This window comes from Xenopus laevis, chromosome 6L (assembly GCF_017654675.1).
Source record: "Xenopus laevis strain J_2021 chromosome 6L, Xenopus_laevis_v10.1, whole genome shotgun sequence".
NCBI classification, from domain to species: Eukaryota; Metazoa; Chordata; class Amphibia; order Anura; family Pipidae; genus Xenopus; species Xenopus laevis.
In genome coordinates this window covers 42,226,726-42,235,419 of record NC_054381.1, presented here as the reverse complement: position 1 = coordinate 42,235,419, position 8,694 = coordinate 42,226,726, and the positions used below count along the sequence as shown (strand labels likewise).

The window sequence follows — 8,694 nt, the reverse complement described above, 5'->3', positions numbered from 1 at the left end:
TATATTGGCTAACCATAAAAATACATTGCAAGATTTCGGAGCACCAATGCCCCTTCGTCAGGCAAAATACATATTGGTAAAACTGGTCAACCTCTAGAGTGGCCAGTAGATTTTTGCCCCAAATTGTCTGAAATTGAGGAAAGTCACCTGAAAATGTGCTTAAAAGTGAAGGGAGGCTGGGGTACAGAGGCCAAAATCTGATAACTCATGACTTCTACACAAGTCAGTCTCATTGCATGCTGGGTATTGTAGTCTTACATTAAACTTGGCAGTTGGCAAATTGTTAAACAAAAACTACATTACCCAACATGCATTGGGAGACGTAGTCTTGGCACATTAGGGCAAGAAAAAACTTTGGCTGGTTTCCAAAGTACAAACGAGCCCCAAAAAGTAGCCCATATCCGTTGCATGGCTAGTTTGTACTTTCAAAACCCACCTGGGCTAAATTAGTAGCCAAATTTGGCTGGAAAACAGCCAACCTGGCAACCCTGCTCTCTGCCCCTCTATTGCACTCTGTGCTACTACATCCTTTTTATCCGTCTGTTAACTTGGTGTCTGAATTACTAATTCAAGAAAGTTCCATTGTATCAGTGTATTGTGGGGGCATATAATGTGTCCTGACTGGCAGAAAGTGGAAGTAGCGTTGCCCCTGAGGAAGTGCCAGTGTTTGTATAAGCATGACTAGCTGGAAACTTCTCCCCCCTTGATATTGTTTAGCTATAGGTGTAAGCCTACCACCAAATCCAGTTGAGGAGAGGTAAGACTTGCAGTTCAGTTTCCAGTGAGATGCTGGAAGGTATAGTTTAACAACCACAGGCTGGCCATCACTGAAATAAAGAACTATATGTTGAGAAAAGGGTTGCAGGTTACAATTGTGGGCAAACACGCACGCAACGTCTTCCAATTTGTATATGGTGAGAGGTTACGCTTCCTGTGACGCATTTTTTTTCATTCATTGTGGAGTTCTTGTGAAGGTGTGACATGGTTCCTTTAGTATATTACTGGCACCTTGCACACAATATGCACAATACACCAAGTACAACACACAATTCTCAATTCCAGAGTTTTCACGATAGCAAAAACCCAGGTTAGGAAAGTGTTAAGCCACTTTAACCTCTCGCTAGGCTAGGGCTTTTGAAAGCAAGCTTTTCCTACTCCTCCAGCCGTGTGGAAATGCTTTGCTGGCACTGAATCCCTGCCATACAGTATATCTTTGTAGTTTTCTTTAGCTCAGCACAAATGAGCACAGACCAGTAACCCTGGGGAGTATTGCAAACCTCTGGGGTGAAAGACAGATGTGTTTTTCATTGATGACTGCATTTGGCTGTATGGAACAGCAAGACGTTCTACACAGTCATTTATAAACTACATTGTGATGCCCTTTACTACTTGTTTCCTTTGCACAGCAAAGAGGACACTACTGGTTTCAAAGGCTGGGTAAATATGGCATATGTAGAATGAAAGGATACATAGTGACACCATGGCAATATAGATATAATATGGGAAATGTTACTCTCATTCTGTGTGGGTGATATGAATGTATTTTATTGTTTCAGTAGTATAATTTTATAAGATACAAAAAAAAAACCACCCCCTTCGAGAACTCGATGCACTTAAATATGTAAATGTTCAGCCGTTCTCATTTACAGGTTTATTGCAGTTGTTAACAAAATATAACTGGTTGACTGTTTAAAGGGGATCTTCACCCCCAAAAGTTTTTGCCTAAAAAAAAAAAGTAATTCTAAGCAACTTTCTATTATACTGTACACTTGTAAACGTTTTCAGTGTTTTAAAAGTTATTTGTAAATGTTATTGTTCTTATAGCAGTATCTGTCTTGCTTTTTATATTCTCTGCACTGCTTAAATAATTTAGCAGAAGCCAGCTTATTAAAGCTAATGGCACATGGGATGATTTGTGACATGGGGCAAATGCTTCAAGTTGCCCCTCCATTAATGTTGACTTGAAATCATCTAAAAATGCCCTCTGTCGTTTTATACAAGTGATTATCACTGAAAAACTCAGCGCAACATTTCAAGGGCTCTTTAAAGGAGAAGGAAAGGCTAAAACTAAGTAAGCTTTAGCAGAAAGGTCTATATAAATACACCAGTAAAACCTCAAAAGTAATGTTGCTCTGAGTCCTCTGTCAAAAGAAACACAGCATTTCTGTCCTTCTATTGTGTACACATGGGCTTCTGTATCGGACTTGTTTTCACCTTAAACCTCAAGGACAGGGCTTGATCATGCTCAGTTTGCTCCTCTCCCCCTCTACCCATCACTTCCCCTCCATCTCTAATCTGAGCCCAGAGCTATGAGCGAGCAGGAATTGATGTCACACCAAGCTAATATGGCAGCTGCTATCCTAAACAAACAGAGCGCGGTTCTAGGGCTGTTACTCAGGTATGGTAAAGCATTCTGCAGAATAAATATAGTGTTATAGTTTGCACTATTGTGGCTAATCTATTGGCAATAAACTGCTTCAGTAGCTTTCCTTCTCCTTTAAACTCTTATGTTAATAGAAGGACATTTTGCTGCATTTTGTCACTCACCCACGGAGCGACACCCTGTGCCCTATTACACTGACAAATCTGCATTAGAAGTGAGTTTGGCTACACTATTTCAAGAGTCTGACCTATAGAAAGTGTTACACAAATACTACTTTTAGTTGCATTTACATCTACACTTTTGATTCTGTATATATAATACAGGTATGGGACCTGTTATCCAGAATGCTTAGGACCTGGGGTTTTCCAGATAAGGGATCCCTCCATAATTTGGGTTTCCATACCTTAAGTCTACTAAAAAATAATTAAAAATTAAATAAACCCAAGGATTATTTTACCTCCAATCAGGATTAATAATATCATAGTTGGGATAAAGTATAATGTACTGTTTTATTATTACAGAGAAAAAGGAAATCATCTTTAAAAAGTTTAAGCATTTGATTAAAATGAATTCTAAGGGAGATGGCCTTCATGTAATTTGGAGCTTTCCTGATAACCAATCCCATATCTGTATACTGTATATAAAGTTACTTTCTAATTACGTTTCCTGTCATTATGCTTAAAGGGAGCCCTTTCAGTCTCCCCCACACACCCATTGTTGACAGCATGGTTAATTGGTTTGTGAGCACTAAGTGCATGGAATCTAGATTTAATATTTATGAGTGTACGCAATAAGCAGTCTGTTTTCTCAGCCTGCTAGGTGCTTGATAAACAAGCTTAGCTGCTGGAGGACCTTACCATAGGAAATGTAATTCTTTGCAGTTATCTGCTGGTACTCTGTATCAGATGAAGTTTTAGAAGGTCAACATGGGAATTCTATTACCACAGCTAAGAGGGACATTAATGATAGAATGCAACCTACAGCTATAGTAGCATGCTGCTGTCCTGTGGTGCATTTGAGATCATAGATGGCATCACATTGAAACTATAGTATAACCACTTGTCTAGTGTAGAATTTACATTTTTGGTGGATCACACCTGCATTCTATGCTTGTAGATATAGCCAGCACAGAATCATGCAAGTCCTTTCAGGCAGCTACAGCAGCAGCAATTTTGTTCTTATCTCTAGTATGTATATGACCCAGCTTTTCCTCATGTCAATGTTACATGTGTTTCAGACACAGTCTTAAGCTGGCCATAGACGCAAACATCTGATCGTATGAATCGAGGATTCATACGATTTTTTGGACCGTGTGTGGAGTCCCGACATTTTTTGGCCCACGAAGATCGGTCGCTTGGTCAATCGGTTAAAAGATTTCTGTCGGCTGCCGATAATTTCTCTGCATAGATTGCCGATCGTATGATTTCAGTGGGAGACGTCACCAGTAGGGATGCACCGAATCCACTTTTTTGGATTCGGCCAAACCCCCGAATCCTTCGCGAAAGATTCATCCGAATACCGAACCAAATCCGAACCCTAATTTGCATATGCAAATTAGGGGTGGGAAAACATTTTTTACTTCCTTGTTTTCTGACAAAAAGTCATGTAATTTCCCTCCCCACCCCTAATTTGCATATGCAAATTAGGATTCGGATTCGGTTTGGCCGGGCAGAAGGATTCGGCCGAATCCCAAACCGAATCCTGGATTCGGTGCATCCCTAGTCACCAGACTTGGTCGGACATAACTTTTGTACGATTGCTGTCAGGGGCAGAATGTCGGCTGATCTGTTCTTTTGTACTTTATTTTATCGGAATGGTTAGTGGCAGGTCGGGAGATGGGGAAGTCCGATCGTTCGATGATTCGTACAATCAGATCTTTGCGTCTATGGTCAGCTTTACCCATAGAGTACTGAAAGGTAAGGGTACAACAGGCATGGGATCTGTCATCCGGAAACCTGTTATCCAGAAAGTTACGAAGTTAAGAAAAGGCCATCTCCCATAGACTCCATTTTATTCAAATGATCCAAATGTTTTAAAATAATTTCATTTTTCTCTGTAATAATAAAACAGTACCCTATGCTTGATCCAAACTAAGGTGTAACTAACCCTTATTGGAAGGAAAACTAGCCTATTGGGTTTATTTTATGTTTCTAGTAGACTTGAGGTATGAAGATCAAAAATACAGAAGGATCCGTTATCTGTAAAACCCTAGGTCCTAATTATTCTGTATAACCGAATACCTGCACCATAAAACACAAAAGGGATAGTATCTAGTGGGTGAAAAGAGGACAATAATGAGAGTAGACAAAAACATAAAATGCACAAAATGAGCTAATGACACGTTACTTTGATGGCGTATTTTAGCTCGTAAATTAATTCTCGAATTCCCACTTAAGGGACACTTAACACCTTATCAGCATTGCTTCCACCCTTATAAATAAGTCAGGCAGAGAATTCTTTTAGAGTGCCAGTGTTTGATAAAGTAACAGTTTCCAGATGAAAGATAATTATAGTCTGCATCTTTTGAGACATCTACTTATATCCTGAGTTTGTATCTAGAGACCTCAAAAAACACAGACAGGACTGCTATGTTATTACGAAAAAGTAAATGAAATCTAATTTGTTTTTTTCCATCTATCTCACTTTGTTTTCCAACCGTTTGCATTTGGACCACAATATCCCTTTAAACTAAAGTGGACCAATATTAATAAAATAGTTACTTGACTCACCTTGTGTTATGCTGATACAGCAGTTGCTAGTAGATTTTCACTGTTCATTGATGCAGTACTTGACTCTTCCTTTGTCCATTTCAGTATATAGAACAGTACATACATTTAATTACAAAGTGTCATTGCAGTGGAAAGTCAGTCTGTTTTAAAAAGATGCCAATATTTGCTTAACTATTAAAAATACTCCATATGATGTGGATCATAAATATTATTATTGCAATCATTATTATGAAGTCATTTATAAAGCGCCAACATTTCGCAAAATAGCTGTGTATATCAGTCTCACAGACAGATTTCATATCAGTATTGATAGATATAGGAGGTAAAGTGGCCACTGCTCAGTACAGCTTACAGTAGTACGGTTAATAGATCTGTAACAACTATACATACTTAACATACTTAATTTGCGTTGAAAAAAATCTTCAGTTACTGTTAACCATGTATGCATATTCATGCATAAATAATATACACACAGACAAATCTAGTATTTGGCAAAAATGGGCAAATTTTTCTCATATTTAATTGGTGTTTCCTCTGGCAGTGGAGAAAACTGCCTTTGACCAGAGCCCAGTCCATTGACCTCACTTTTATTTCAAATACCATATCTACCTGTCCGTGTGTATTGTAGCCCTAAATTGCTATAATTCTGGCAATGGTAGTATTATCATGGTGAAGCAGGAAAAGGCATATGCCAATATATTGCCACAATGTATAGAAGGAATTATCAAGAATCTCATTGTACCCTTTAGTACAGGTATAGGACCTGTTATCCAGAATGCTCGGGACCCCAGATAACACATTTTTCCGTAATTTGGCTCTTCATACCGTAAGTCTACTAGAAAATCATGTAAATGTTAAATAAACTCGGTAGGTTGGTTTTGCTTCCAATAAGGATTAATTATATCTTATTTGGGATGAAGTACAAGCTACTGTTTTATTATTACAGAGAAAAGGGAAATATTTCTTGAAAATTTGGATTATTTTGATAAAATGGAGTCTGAGAAATGGCCTTTCCGTAATTCTGGGCTTCCTGGATAATGGGTTTCTGGATCCAGATCCCATAGTTTTGCTTTCACTGAAATCATGGGTGCTAGCTTTACCTTGCAAAAAAGCCCCAGAACTATTAAAGGAATAGGAAAGTAGTTTACCACTTGGGGGTGCCAAATGTTAGGCACCCCCAAGTGAATGTATTTACTTACCTGCACTGGCCCGGGGTTATTCCAGCGAGCACCACGGAGTGCTTCTCTTCTGGCTTCTTCTTTCTTCAAATTTCCAGTGCAGACACATGCACAGTAGAATGAAAAAGCCGACTTTTTAGGTAAAGTTTCTCTTCTTACTCGCGAGAAGAAATGAGAAGCCTGACGAGGATCGCTCTATGGTGCTCGCTGGAATGACACCAGCCCGGAATTTCAGGTAAGTAGATATATTCACTTCGGGGGGCTTAACATTTGGCACCCCCAAGTGGTAAACGACTTTCCGTCTCCTTTAAGAGGGTCACTTACAATTGCAATTTTGATTGTCGTATTTTTTTCCCCGTAATGCAATATCCCCCCACACACACACACACAATTCAAGCATCATTGTAGGGTTGCGTCTGATGAAATTGCATCGTACTTCATCATAAACTGGACGCATTATCGCTGAATATATTCAATTGACTTCTTTTCTTTCATTTGGAGTGCAAATGACCTGTGAAACTAATTTTTTTTCTATTTCATATTCCAGTCTCTTATTCAAATCAATGCATGGTTGCTAGGGTTATTTGGACCCTAGCAATCAGATTGCTGAAATTGAAAACCGGAGAGCTGCCTGATAAAAAAAGCTAATGATAATAACCACAAATAATAAGAAAATCAAAACCAGTTGCAAATTGTCTCAGAATATTACTCTCTACGTCAGTGCTGTCCAACTTCTGTGTTACCGAGGGCCAGAATTTTTCTGGCCTACATAGTGGAGGGCCGATAATGGAAGCCAGTGTTGACCACTCTCTGTTTTTAAACCACACCAATTTTACCACAAGACCATGTCCACATTAATTGTGGTAGCACACCAAAAAACCAAATGGTTGGTGCTCAATGCAGGGATATCACTCATATGTGAAAAAAGTTTTAATATTAAGACATACACCTATGCAGTGGGCAGTTAATCTCTGTAGATTAACTGCGGCCCACGTGCCACCAGTTGGACAAGCCCTGCTCTACGTTATACTAAATGTTAACTCAGAGGTGAACAACCACTTTAATAGGTTGTATGTGCAATTAACTGTAGAGAAATCTGGCAACTGCTGTAGCAGATGTCAATGGCCCCTTATTAGTCCTTCACCAGGCTTTATGTTGCCTAGCCAGGCAACTAACATGCATCAGCCAAAGCCAGACTTGTCAGTTGATGAAGCTTGACAAAAAAAAAGCTTGGTGACAAAGCCAATAAGCTGCCTAATCAGTCTAGATGGGCCAAGTTGACAGTTTTTAAACTGCCCCTGTGTATACAGCTTGATTTAAACAGCAATGAACCAAGGATAGACCTCAAAGCTAATTCAGTAATAACCCTGGTCCAACTAGAAAATGTTGTAATCTATCTTTCAACCTACTATTTATCGAAGTACAATAATATGTAAGGCTAATATTTCTTACTTTTATTTGTAACCTTTTGTGTGGAACTGTAGCAAGGCATAGGATTCTGCTAACCTCAAAGAAACTGTCAAATCTGGGCCTTTGAGAAATGAGGAGCTGAGCAGTATTAGTTGAAGGAACAAATGAAGAGACGTAGAAAAGAGCAGAGGAATGATTTTCTTTTATTATTCCAGATGTATACATGTTTGAATCTAATTTGTAAAAAAAAAAAAATGACACTATATAACAGAGCTGGGTCAAGTAGTGCTGGCACCCATGGTTCTGCTCCCTGTCTACCCTCCACTTTGTCCACACACCAAAAGCTGCTGCTTAGCCTGCAGTACCCCTTGTATGGTTTTCTTACTCTCGATTTGGCCCCTGACCAGCTGCTTCCATGACACGTGCCTTACCTGCCTACACCTAGTTTCCTTGCGTGTATTACTGGTTGTTAAATAGATCCATGACAGGTATGGGACATGTTATCCAGACTGCTCGGGGACCTGGGGTTTTCCGGATAATGGATCTTTCCATAATTTGGATCTTCATACCTCAAGTCTACTAGAAAATCATATAAACATGAAATAAACCCAATAGGCTGGTTTTGCTTCCAATAATGATTAATTATATCTTAGTTTGGATCAAGTACAAGGAACGGTACTGTTTTAATACTACAGAAAAAAAGGAAAACATTTTTAAAAATGTGGATTATTTGGATAAAATTGGGTCTATGGGAGATAGCCTTTCTTTAATTCAGAGCTTTCTTGATAACGGGTTTGCAAAAACCGATCCCATACCTGTATTTCTCATATTCTTTTGTTTAAATTTAGTTTTGTGTTGGTAATTTGCAAGGAGGTGTTAATTTATTTTTCTCTTAGGGCAGAGACACACGGTCAGATTCGGGGAGATTAGTCGACCGGCAACAAATCTCCTCTTCTTTGTGGCGACTAATCTCCCCAAACTGCCTTCCCTCCGG

At 39.1% G+C, this 8,694-nt stretch overlaps 1 protein-coding gene across 2 annotated transcripts in view; it reads left to right on the top strand.

The window, feature by feature from the left end:
- osbpl3.L (oxysterol binding protein like 3 L homeolog) overlaps nt 1-8,694 on the top strand; it is a 100,392-nt gene that overhangs the window by 1,117 nt on the left and 90,581 nt on the right. The window lies entirely within an intron of this gene.